Below are 13169 nucleotides of genomic sequence, written 5' to 3' on the forward strand. Positions count from 1 at the left end.
CCAAGTGGGATATCCACATAAATGTTTGACTTAAAAGTTCACTGGAACCTGTCATTTGACAAGTCTCTTACAAATACACAATCAAAGATCTTATAATGTATTTCCCAAAATGACTATAGAAAATATCACTAGCAGAAGGAAGAAGTACCAGAGGAGAAAGGATTGTTTAGTTAATAAAAAGGGAAGCTCACTTTCATGCAAAAACTATATGAAGAAAACAATTTCATAAAATAAAGATTAAATCAGAGAATTTAGGGAAGAGCCAAGTCTTTCAGTCATCAAAGAAGCAACAATAAAGTACTTCCAAATGCAAATACTATTAAAGTTTAATTCTACTCAAAGAATTCAAATCACTGTAGCGATTGAAGAATTGATTTCCCCAACAAAATGACTCGTATCAAAGGCCACTGAATTAAATGTTGACTGTAATGGTAGATGAATCATTAAGGTCACATGCCTTTTGAAAGTATTGGTTGAAAAAATGCTTCTTTTAATTCACAAAAACTCACACCCATTTTTGAGAAGTAGATTTGATATATTATACATTTGTTTGGTCCATGTGAACAACAGTACAATTAAATTAGACAATTATATTGTACAACCTCTCTCTTAATGGCTGTTATAGAAACCGATGCCCAATATATTACTTAATTTATGATTATTAAATATTAAATAATTCTCCTGGTGGCATAATCATCAGCACTTAAAATAGTCAATAAACTAGGTTTTGCATGTCTCAATCAGCTCACTTGTCAAAGATCCCTTTGTCATACCAGTCTTTGATTCTTATCCCTGCCTATATTTTCTTTAAGTTTCACACAACTACTGCCTTTTCTCCCTCATCCTTGATTCCTACTGAATGTCCTGGAACCCCTATTTTTATGTATTCATACTGTTATCGTACGTGTCTCTCTGATGATTCATATAATGGCAAAGCCAATCAGTGGCCTGTTGTTTGGCAATTTTGGAACTTGAACATCCAGAATGGAAAAACTGGAGCCTATTAGTTAAATATATACAAATAAATGTTTAGGGATTAAAAAAAAAAACTATTTTATAGCATTACTTTCTTGGGCCTTTTATGTTTCTTTAATGATCATTTATATTCATCTAAAAATCAAGGTCAAAAATCTAAGTCATCTGACAAAGCCACTAGTAATCTTATCTGCACAGTTTAAAATCAATCATGAACAGCAGTGAAGCTTTCTGCAGTTCCAAAGTTAATTTCCCATTCCAATGGAGGGTGGCTTACACTGGCACAGTCATTGAGACAATTAAAACACAGTTCATACTCCACTTCATAGAGATCTTAAATGACTTGATGAAGTTCAGGCACACGGGATGAAGTGCTTGTAAAATGTGAGAGACTCCCGTCTTTGCTCCAGCAATGCAGGCCCTAAAATTGGCAGGCTAAAGCAAAGCAGAGAACGAGCACCAAACAAGGGTAGCATGCAAATGTGTGAAGTGTTCCATAAAAGAAAGAAACAGAAATTACAAAAGCCCAAAGAGAAAAGGAGACTGACATGCTGGAAATTGGCAGACGGCCAAAATGACACATAACTTTTCTCCAAGTTTCTTATTTTTGCAATATAATGCACACTCCAGTGCAGTAACTAGTTATCGAGAAGCTCAGAGCAGCACAGGAATGTTAAACTATTCAGGCAACAAAGAGCTGTAAGAAATAGACATGAACGGTCAGCCAGATATCTATATCAGGTTATGAACTGGCCATCATATCACTCACGAGATACCAGTATGGTTTTAAATCTTCAGCGGGTGTGGACAGACTCAGGAGAATGGATTCATTTCCACTGGTCTCAAGGATGTCTTGAAACATCATCATCTGCTTTGGTTTCTTATTGTCCGGTTTCTCACTGACCTACACACCTCTCTCAATTCTATCACCTTCTAGTCCAGATCGCAGAGCCTAAACTCTCAAAACTGGATCAGTGTCATTCCTAGCTGAATGTGAGCACATAGCGGATCTAATTTGGCCTATAACCCCAGAAAAGATAAGGATGTAAGACAAGAATGGGGGACTTCCCTAAAACAAAATGACAGGAACAAAGGCAGTGCCCCTAATTCATACTTCATGTTTTTGTGAAACATGGATGCACTTTGAAAAGAAGAAATGTATGCCAATATTTCCACAGCTATCATTATTCAATTTACTGATCCACAATTCTAGCTCACTATATCTAAAGAGCTAACCCTTTTCCCCACCACTCAGCTTGACAAGGAAAAACCTTCAAGGTTTATATATGCCCATTTGAATTTTTTCTGCCAACTACTAGTTTTTTTTTTAAAAATAAAACACAAATGATGTCATAAATATCATTTCAATCATTTTCTCAGACATGAAATGCACAAAAAGCACATCCCTTATATGGCTGTATAATCTTAAACTCTTGTCTAGCAAATGGTATGAAAAAGATAAATGCTAAATGCTACATTTAAGAACTTCACATACTGAAAACCAGTTGATAATAAAACATGAGTGGAAACAGGACCCCAAACTAGTAAATTATAGGTGTCATAAGTTCAATGAGAAAATTACAGATTAAGTTACCTATGGACAAGGACAACAAATAATGCACTTATTTTAAGTGAAATATATGGGCTAGTGACAATTTTTGAAGCAAATAAAAATTAAGGACTATATTCTACATGAGGTTTAATACCAATGTACTCACTTCTTCCACCCTGGACAAACTGGAAAAAAAAGTATCAGACAAATGCTCACATTTAAGAGGGGAAAGGGAGGTTAACCTGATATATGCAAAGCCCTCAAAACATTATGTTGGTGCTTATTTTATAGGCCAGGATTTATAGCGAATTTGAAAATCAATATTGTTTCCAGTCCAAGTGTCACAAACCTGAAGCTCCAATGCAGACACAAGACTCTAGGGATTCTAGCAATGAAAATATCAGTTAACATGATAATAGTTATAAGGACAATGGCTTCCTCATAACTATCAACTTAGAAACTGTGCCTGAGGCAAATTACTATTTCTGCAAGGCTGTTTGAATGATTATTGCTTCATCTATATGATTTCCATGACTGTCATGAGTAGAGGGGTTTGTTAAAATATTGTAAGATACAAAACAAGAAAATGTTTACTGCTTGCAAGACTTACAATATATGGTTTTCCTGCTATCTGATTTAGGTTAAAACTGGTCTAACTATTTCAAGGTACAATCATTATTACCATTACAATAACAGAATGCACATACACACTAGGCACAAGTTAGACAAACCACATTTGCTCAAATTGGTAAATACTAATTTCATCAAATTTAAAAATAACATTTTCCATCAAAAAATAAAAGAAATATTTGGGGTTTATCTTGGACTACATACACTTCATGTTTGGATTGGAAGATATGGTGAAAATAATAATGATAATAATAATAGTAGTAATGAAAATACTTACACACTTACTATATGCCAAGAAATGTACTAAGAGTGGGAGTAGATACCACATAAGTAGATTGAACATGGTCTCCGTCCCACCTGGAGCTCATTCACAGTTTAAGAGGGAGGGGCAATAGGTATTTTATCTCCATTTTATAGATAAGGAAACAGGCATACAGCACTTAAGTGAATTGCCTAAGTTTACACAGCAGGCAAGTGGTGGAATTGGCATTATAATAATGGCATTTATTAAGCACTTACTATGTGCAAAGCACTGTTTTAAGCACTGGGGAGGTTACAAGGTGATCAGGTTGTCCCACGGTGGGCTCACAGTCTTAATCCCCATTTTACAGATGAGGGAACTGAGGCACAGAGAAATTAAGTGACTTGCCCTAAGTCACACAGCTGACAAGTGGCGGAGCCGGGATTTGAACCCATGACCTCTGACTCCAAAGCTCGTGCTCTTTCCACTGAGCCACAAATGCCCATATCCTCTAACTCCCAGATATGCTCTTTCTACCAAGCCACAGTGTTTCCCTGGTTATTTCCCGATGATATGTATGAAGACTGTTTACAGATAAAACCTGTGCAGTGAATTGCCAGTACAACACATGAATATTCTTCTTTACAAGATAGATAATTTTTGCTAATACTTCTTTATCCTTAGCAGTTCCAACAGCTAGAAAAAGCAGATGCTTCACAGAACAGTTGTGGCGCATTAGCAAATGGCAAGATACTGCATGGTCTAAGGAGTCAGGGGAGACAGCTGGGCTATGCGGGAACAAATTTGAGTTGCTGACTGCTTGGGAAGTTCTAACCAAACAGTAACTTTTAATAAACACACATTAATAATCACAGACAATACTACCGTGGTTGCCTGTAGCAACAATAAAGTGAGACCAGATAAATGTAGATACCAGACCACTAGCAGTGCAAGATGCAATATTACACACAAAGTAACTCACTGAATATCAGAGAAGCAACAACAAAAACAATCCTAATGAGCATCTTGTTAGGAGGTTTCCAACTTAGTGATTTGGAGGAAAAAAAAATCACAGGTAAAAACAGCTATTTGTTATTTTCACCAGAGCAGTAAAAATGTTCAGCTTCTCAAAGACTTACTAGCTTTGAAAACTTAAACTAGCAAACATTTGATTCCAGAAATCATCCAGCCTCCAGTATATCCAATATGAAGTGGAGACACATTTTGTACATAATTACTGGAAATGAAGCTGAAGACCTTGGGACAATCCACAGCACTTAATGGTGGACCTGAATAGGAAGGATAGGAAACCTATAACTCCTAAGACCAAGACAAAAAAGGCCACTATGATTAAAAAATAAAATTTAAGACAAAGGAATAAATATCTTGATATAAAAGATATCCTTTGCTTAACTAAAAATGATTGGTCACCAATTTGTTGTTTGCTTTCAACACAGTAATCTCCTGTGAAGAAAACAAGCAGTGTGACTCAGTGGAGAACCTGGGTTCTAATCCAGGCTCTGCCACTGTTCGACCCTGGGCATGTCACTTCAATTTTCTGTGCCTCAGTTTCCTCATCCGTCATATAAGAATTTAAAACTTCTCCCAAGTACACAGATTGCAAGACCCATGTGGGACAAGTACCATGTCCGACCTGATTAGTACAGTGCCTGGAGTTAAATACCATTAGATAAAAAAAGTGGCCTCTACCACACTGTTCCAAAATAAATGCTTTGCTCTTTATTGAATTATTTTCCTCAGAAAAAGTTATCTCTCACGAAGAAGGTGAAAGTTGTCTGTAACTTCACTCCAGGTCAAAGACAAGTAAACCCTTCTTCCCTCAGCTTGAAGGTTATCTTCTCCTGAATAACTGCTTTGCTTTTTATTGAATTATTTTCCTCAGAAATAGTTCTCTCTCACAAAGAAGGGGAAAGTTGTCTGTAACTTCACTCCAGGTCAAAGACAAGTAAACCGCCTGGCTAAGGGAGAATTTTTCCATTGTTATGGGTAGCTTCCGCAGCCACCAGCCAGGTAAGGAAGTCGATGGGACAGAAGAGGGTGTATGACTGCTGTACATAGTAAGAAGCCCTAGTTTAGCCATAACCCCATGAGGGGAGTCATCTGGGGGTGGGGTGCACAAGCAAAGCAGCCCTGTAGAGAGGTAATTTCTTCCCTAGGAAACGGATGAGGAAAGGATGGTGAAGGTTTCCTCAACACGCAGACAACTAGGTGGGTTTATTGTGATGTCGTCTTGAAATCCTCTGTACCTATGAACTAGTCTATAAGCCATCTCAGACCAACATTTTCCAAGTGGCCTGATATATCTAGGTCCTCTGGGAAATTTTTATTTTTGATTGTTTTTGTTGTAGAATATCTAGATGTTAGAGAAACAGCGTGGCTAAGCGGAAAGAGCCCGGGCTTTGGAGTCAGAGGACATGGGTTCAAACCCCCTCCGCCAACTGTCAGCTGTGTGACTTTGGGCAAGTCACTTCACTTCTCTGGGCCTCAGTTACCTCATCTGTAAAACAGGGATTAAGACTGTGAGCTCCCCGTGAGACAACCTGATCACCTTGTAACCTCCCCAGTGCTTAGAACAGTGCTGTACACATAGTAAGCGCTTAATAAATGCCATCATTATTATTATTAAAAAAAATTCCCATGTGGTCATGCTACTAGATCACTGGTACAGTGACCATGCTATGCTTATCGAAATGCTTTGCGATCAGCAGGCATTCAGTGAATTTTATTGATTGATGGGGAGGAATAAGAAAGTGAGAATGTAGAGTGGGATCAAAGGAGAGATGAAGAAATAGAGGAGGATCAGACTTTCAATTGTTTGAGACTTAGTACAAGCCACGGGGCCATGTTCTATTGCAATTTTCAGTTTTCATCCTAACTCCAAATTTTCCAGATTTTATTAATTCAATCAAAACAAAAATATAGGGTCATGAAATGTATTAATATCTTGATTTTATCTTGGTTTTAAATAAAAACCTTAGGCAAGAATGTTATCTTTGTCCCAATTCTAGAAATAGGTCAAAACTTTAGGCACCTTGCCTAAGCATCTCAAAAATCAAGACACTACCTACACATTAACCTTGTCTTGTCTTATGCCATTGAGTCATCTCTGACCCAAAGCGACACCATGGACACGTCTCTCCTAGAACATCCCATCTCCATCTGCAATTGTTCTGGTAGTGTCTCCAAAGTGTTTTCTTGGTAAAAATACAGAATTGGTTTACCAATGTCGCCTTCCATGCAGTAAACATGAGTCTCCATCTTCGACTCTCTCCCATGCTGCTGCTGCTGCCCAGCACGGGTGAGTTTTGACTTTTAGCAGATTGTCTTCCACTCGCTAGCCACTGCCCAAGCTGGAATGGAAGGGGTATGCCTCTGCTTGAGTCTCCCTCCTGTAGTTGAGACTGGTAGAGTACTAGAAATTCTCCAGGCGCGACCCCGAGAGGGGATACATTAAACTACTTTTGTTTACAATTTGCCTTTAACGAGTACTTGACCCTGCCAAGAGGACAAACTTTCTGGATAGCTCCATAATCCATCAGTGGCATTTACTGAATACTTACTTTATGCAGGGCACTGTACTAAGGCCTTGGGAGAGTACAGTAAAACAGAGTTGGTAGACAGGTTTCCTGACCACAAAGAGCTAGAATTAAGATCTTCCTTCCGTTCTCTTCGAAATAATCAAGTTTCTTTACTATTTTACAAACATACAGAAATACGCTAACTTTAAAAAACATTTAGCATAATATGCTGGGTCGAAACTTGCAGATTCACTGGTTCGGGTTACAGAACTTCACCTCTCCAAAAAGAAAAAAAAAATATTGATTTTGATGAGATATATTTTACGCTTAGTACTTTCAGTATGATAAAAATTCACACAGTTGGAGAAGCAGCATGGCAAAGTGGGTATAGCACAGGTCTCTGAGTCAGAAGGTCATGGATTCTAATCCCAACTCTGCCACTCATTTGCTGTGTGACCTTGGGCAAGTCACTTCACTTCTCTGGGCCTCAGTTACCTCATCTGTAAAAGGGGGATTGAGACTGTGAGCCCCATATGGCCCAGGGACTGCATCCAACCTGATTACGTTGTATCCGCCCCAGCGCTTAGAATAATGCTTGACACATAGCGGGCACTTAACAATAACCATCATTATTATTATAAAAAGATGCCGCTCTCCAATCCTTTGTTCAAAACAAGAATTTGACATATCTATTGCACTAGCCTTCCAATAACAGCATAATCATGATAAACTATTATACCCTCATTTCCCACCTACTCTTTGGCTCCTTCATTCAATCCTCTCTCAGTATTTCCCAAGAAATGTATGTGGAAGAGTGACTTTTCTATACCCCTTTTTCTTTTTAAAGGATCCATTTTTTAACATCGAACAATTCTGAATCCTGATACTTGCCCCTCATGTTGCAATACTGAATATATCTATGCTTTTATTCATATGCCACTTAGCATCACTGTCTCCAATCATATGTGTCTCTGCAATCTTTTCTCTAGACCAGTATCTTGCAGCTCGCTGTGGCCAGGGAATGTTATATCGTTGTGTCGTACTCTCCCATGTGCTTAGTACAGTTTTCTGCATACATTAAGTGTTCAATAAATACAACTGATTGACCTTCCAACCACATCCTAACGCAAGCAAACACTGAACTTTTAAAACTAAAGATGCACATCAATGACGAGTGATAGTTACATTCCAACACAACTTTACACCAACTCAATCACAGTATTTTTGTTTGTCAAACCTTCTTGCCTAAATACATACTTTTTACTCACCTTTCCTGAAATCATTTTGTTGTCCTCACATTTAACATATCCTCCCTTTTTTATAGGAAGGGATAAATTCAGCTTCACAGAATTATATGAGGCAAAGGTGCTGAAATGACATGAAAATGATCCCTCTTCCAGTATCACTAGATTGCAGGGTCCTTGAGGGCAGGGATCTTCCAATTATCCAATAATAATAATAATAATAAAAATAATAATAACAGTTGTGTTTATGTTAAGCACTTGGTATGTGCCAGGCACTGTACTAAACACTGGGGTGGATACAAGCAAACTGGATTGGACAAAGTCTCTCTCTGTCCTGCATGGGGCTATTGCCTCACTCCTCATTTGACAGATGAGGTAACTGAGGCCCGGAGAAGTGAAGTGACATGCCCGAGGTCAGAAGCAGACAAGCTGCAGAGCCAGGATTAGAACCCATGACCTTCTGACTCGCAGGCTCATACTCTATCCACAACATCATGCTGCTTCTCACTATGCCTTGCTGCTTCTTGAAACATAGTACTTGTTAAGTGCTTACTATGTACCAAGCACTGTTTTAAGCACTGAGGTACATACAAGTTAGTCAGGTTAGACACAGTCCCTGTCCTCCACAGGGCTCACACTCTTAATCCCTATTTTACAGTTGAGGTAACTGAAGCCCAGAAAAGTGAAGTGACTTGCCCAAGGTCACACAGAAGACATGTGGCAGAGTGGGGATTAGAACCCAGGTCCTTCTATCTCCCGGGTCTGCGCTCTATCCACTAAGTCTGCGCTCTCCCAACCTTCTTGTACACTGCTCTGCCCATAGTAATCACTCAATAAATATCACTGATCGATTCTTTGGCTATTTGGTGGAAGAGCTCTATTCACAAACACAACCTGAAGGAACCCTGGGAAACTATCACCGGGAACAAAATCCCTAAACATTTTTTTTTCCTTTTTGTCACCTTCTACTAGATTTTTGGGAGCACTTTGAAAATAGTTCTTAGGCAAGAATCAAACATATGTCATCCAAAGCACTCCCAGATTCCAAAAGACTAAAGAGAGAGTATGGGCATCAAATCGCATTCTCCCAGGTGGCAAAAAGATATAGCAGCACAAAGCACCATGATGGTCATTAAATCCTTGATTGGATTATTAAAATAATAGTGAAGCTTAAAATGCTGTTTGTCATCACTCATAAAGTGTTTCCCTCCTGTGAAATAGCCTGTGGGATGTTGTGGATTTTCTATGAACTTGGCCCAGGAACAATAGTTCAAAGATAACGTGTGCAGGGCTTCCCTTGTGGCTTAAATGATGTCTTGTACTAAAATATAATTGTGCTCCTGACCAGAATAGAAACAAAAATAAAATCGCCTCATAGACCTTGGCTGAAGTCCCTGATCTAGTAATCCATTTTTGGCTACAGTGTTAGTTATTTGATTTTATATTTGGTTGCTAAAGTCTATTTATACAGCAATAGCAAAGGGGAAGCATTTTAGTCCTTGTGATGGAGAGCATTCCACACTTAAAAGCAGGAAAAAGCAAGAGACATTCAGTGGTATATGCCACTAAATCTAGGCCATTAAAGGTGATACCATCCTAATTCAAAATTAATGTTTTTATACTCTCAACCAACCAGTGCCAGAAAAGGAAATTATGGGCTTTGATATAATTGTTAAATCATCTATGATATGTCTGTAGCATCTTTTCTCCATATAATTCATTCTTATAGATACAGCATATACAAACCATCGGAACTGGAAGATGCAGAATTCTTCTCCCACAGTCTATCCAGCTATCCCAAGAAAGTTCCTTTACTAAAGACACATAGTAGGTAGATACTCATACTGTTTAAACTGATGATATCGATAGCTGCCATTCATAAAATAATTTTGTAATGTCCACATTCACATTTAATGTAGTATTTATTGACAATCTTTAAAATCTTATTTTTCTCATGTATATACAATGAATGCTTTTTAAAATTATGGATAGCATATGTTGAGTACATACTGTGGGCAGAATATTCTATTAATAGCTGGGGCTAACACAACAAAATTACCATTGTCCTCAAGGCACTTACCATCTAGTGGAGTTGACAGACACTACAATTTATTACAGGGAAGAGGAAAAAGGCAAAGGAGATGTGTAAATAACACAAATGCTATGAGAGATTGAGAGTAGTTAAGTGATTAAGGGAAGTTTTAAGTGATTAAGTAGCAATTTAGGTGAACGTAACCTGAGGAGATTAGAAATTGATCAGGAAAGACCTCCAGAAGGAAATGTTATTCTAGAAGAACTTGGAAGATGGGGAATACTGAAGGAGATGGGGAACTGGGGAGGTAATCAATGTAAACGGGGTGAGAATTCAAGGCAGGAGGGATGATCTGGGCAAGATGGTTAGCTCTAGGAGAGATGAAAATGAAGCACAGCTCAGAGGAATGTAAAGTGCAAGTTGGCATGTGATTTGAGAAAAGGAAAGACAGGTAAGGGAGAAAGAAAAAGAGAGTTGATTGTGTGCTTCAACGCTGATAGGAGTTTCTGCTTGAAATGAAAAAGTAGGTGGAGTGGGAAGGTGTGGGCTGGAAGATAATTTAGAAAAATGACATTTGACAAATCTGAAATAAGCATTAGGCTGACTTCAGCCACTTTAAATTAATTCTTATTATAACTTCTGCTTAGCAACACTACTTTTCCTCTTCCCTCAACAATTAACATGCCCAATGCCCAAACCAATTTTTCCAGTCCTTTATCATCCTCTTGACCCAAAGTGCCCTTCTCTTCTCACTCTCTCACCCCTCAATGACACTGCCAATGATTTTCTTGACAAGATAAAATCATGAGGTTTGGGCTCCCCCAAGTCTCCTCTTTACCTTCAACTCCCTCCCAGCCTCACATACACTATCTCATCATGTTGGCCATCTCTTAGAATCTCTCATCTGCTTTCAAAAGTCTATCCTCTCCATCTTTGTCTCAGACACCACCCGTTCTCACCTTCTGACAGCCAACTTCAACCCCTCCTTCTCCTGGAAAACCCATATTGCCAAATTTATGGTGCAAGTCATGGTTTTGGGTTGTTTAAAAGACAACAGCAAGGTTTCTGTTTTTAAACGGATTTGACAACATCAACATCTTCAATAACACTATGTGCCAATAACAACTTCTGATTTTCTGCTTGACTCCCAATTCCCCTGCTGTGGATTATGATGAAAGCACCCATAAATACTTTCTAGCGGGTTTAGTCAGTTGTAGGCTATAAGTGATTGCAAAACTGACAAAGGGAAACAAATTAGGAACTTGGCATCTCAAGACAGAAGATTCCCCCTAGGTTTTCTTAAAACTGAAAATACACTGCTCATTTTAGGGCCATCACCCTAACCTTCATATGTTTGTGTTCCTGCTCACATTGAGTTAATCTGAAAATCATTACTCTGTTGAGTATGGTGTAATCCAAGTTTCATTTCCTATCTCTTATTGCTATGGACAGTAAAATCTACTGACTTTGCTAAGGAATATATTTTCTTTTTCTCAGCAGCTGCATCTGACTTTTTGGCAGACACAGGAAGCAAATGTATTGGCAACTTAGAAAGGCATCTGGGTCTGTCATTTCATTAGGCTGCTGACTGACCATCTAGACTGCCTAGAAATAATGTTAGTTTGACTTGCACCAGTTCATTGGAATGGAACCCTTGGTACTCTATGTCATTTGTGTTCGTGTAAGAAAACAGCAAATATCTCCCCAAAATAGCTAGGTACAATTAAATGGTGTCCTTTTCCTTTGAGAGAGCTGAATACAAGTAAATATAAGCCTCTAATTTGTTTTAAAGATAAAAACATTGAAAAGTGCTTCAATCCCGTACAAAAATCACACTTCTGGAAAGCCTACATATCACAGTACCATTTTCTTGAAATGTATTTTCATAATTATCTGATTTACGTGATATTCATTATGGGTTTATTTTCCTCACTTTCAGAGCATTTACACTTGCCTACATCCACTGATTCCCTTCAATCTTCGGCTTATACAGCTTCCCCTTCATTTTTATCTTCCAATCCTTATCACTAGCAAACTCCCTGAAAAAATAATATTTCCCAGACCACAAAGTCAGCACCTTTCCCATTTATAAATTCCACCTTAATAAAAGGTTTTACAGCAGTTTCTGCCTTTCACTATCTCCTACCAATTACTTCCCCTTTGGAAGAACAAAATAAAAGAGAATGAAGAAGAAAAATGAAACTCTGAGGCTCACTTTTCTATGATGGAGTTTGTTTTTCTTGAATCAGTCCCACTTAAATGGCTCTCTAGTACAAGGGGTTTGTGTCTTTTTACTCAATGTAAAACAATGTATATTCAAATTTGTCAACCACTTGTACAAAAGGGAAACGATGGATGGGTTGGGAAAATTGGCAAAAATAAAACTGACAATTAAACACTAACCAGAAATAGGGGTCTAAATTGAAGAACATTTTGTACTTGAGCAAGTCAGAACGTTCCACTAGACTGCAAAATGTATATAATAAATGTTTAAACTGAGCAAAAAAAGGGCTTCAAGGGCCTAACTGCTTTGCTACACTTGTCTCCAACTTATCCATCCACTGTGCTGTCAATTTTATAGGCAATATCATAAACCATCTTTATAAACTGCTCATCAATAAACAACACTTCCCTCTAATAGAAGAGGGCAGTAGGATATTCCCCAATTTCAAACACCCTCCGCATTTGATTATTGTATGGTATGTGTTAAGTGCTTATTATGCATCCAGCACTATTCTAAGCATTATAATAGATACAAATAAATCAAGTCAGACATAGTCCCTGTCCCATATTGGGCTCACAGTTTAAGTAGGAGGGAGAACAGTTATTGAATCCCCATTTTACAGTTGGGCAAAGTGAGACACAGAGAAGTAAAGTGATTTACCCAAGGGAACACAGCAGGCAAATGGCAGAGCCAGGAGTAGAACCCAAGTTCTCTGGCTCCCAGGCCCTCGCT

The 13169-nt window shown here is 38.3% G+C and overlaps 1 protein-coding gene and 1 non-coding gene across 7 annotated transcripts in view; both read right to left on the reverse strand.

Annotated features, from left to right (window-relative positions):
- The window catches only part of CADM2 (cell adhesion molecule 2), an 861189-nt gene that overhangs the window by 783555 nt on the left and 64465 nt on the right, over positions 1-13169 (reverse strand). The window lies entirely within an intron of this gene.
- On the reverse strand, positions 6728-6864 carry LOC119945305. Its single transcript, XR_005456178.1, has one exon. It is a non-coding gene; the product is annotated as a small nucleolar RNA SNORA7 (small nucleolar RNA).

Source organism: Tachyglossus aculeatus, chromosome 24 (genome assembly GCF_015852505.1).
Source record: "Tachyglossus aculeatus isolate mTacAcu1 chromosome 24, mTacAcu1.pri, whole genome shotgun sequence".
NCBI lineage: Eukaryota > Metazoa > Chordata > Mammalia > Monotremata > Tachyglossidae > Tachyglossus > Tachyglossus aculeatus.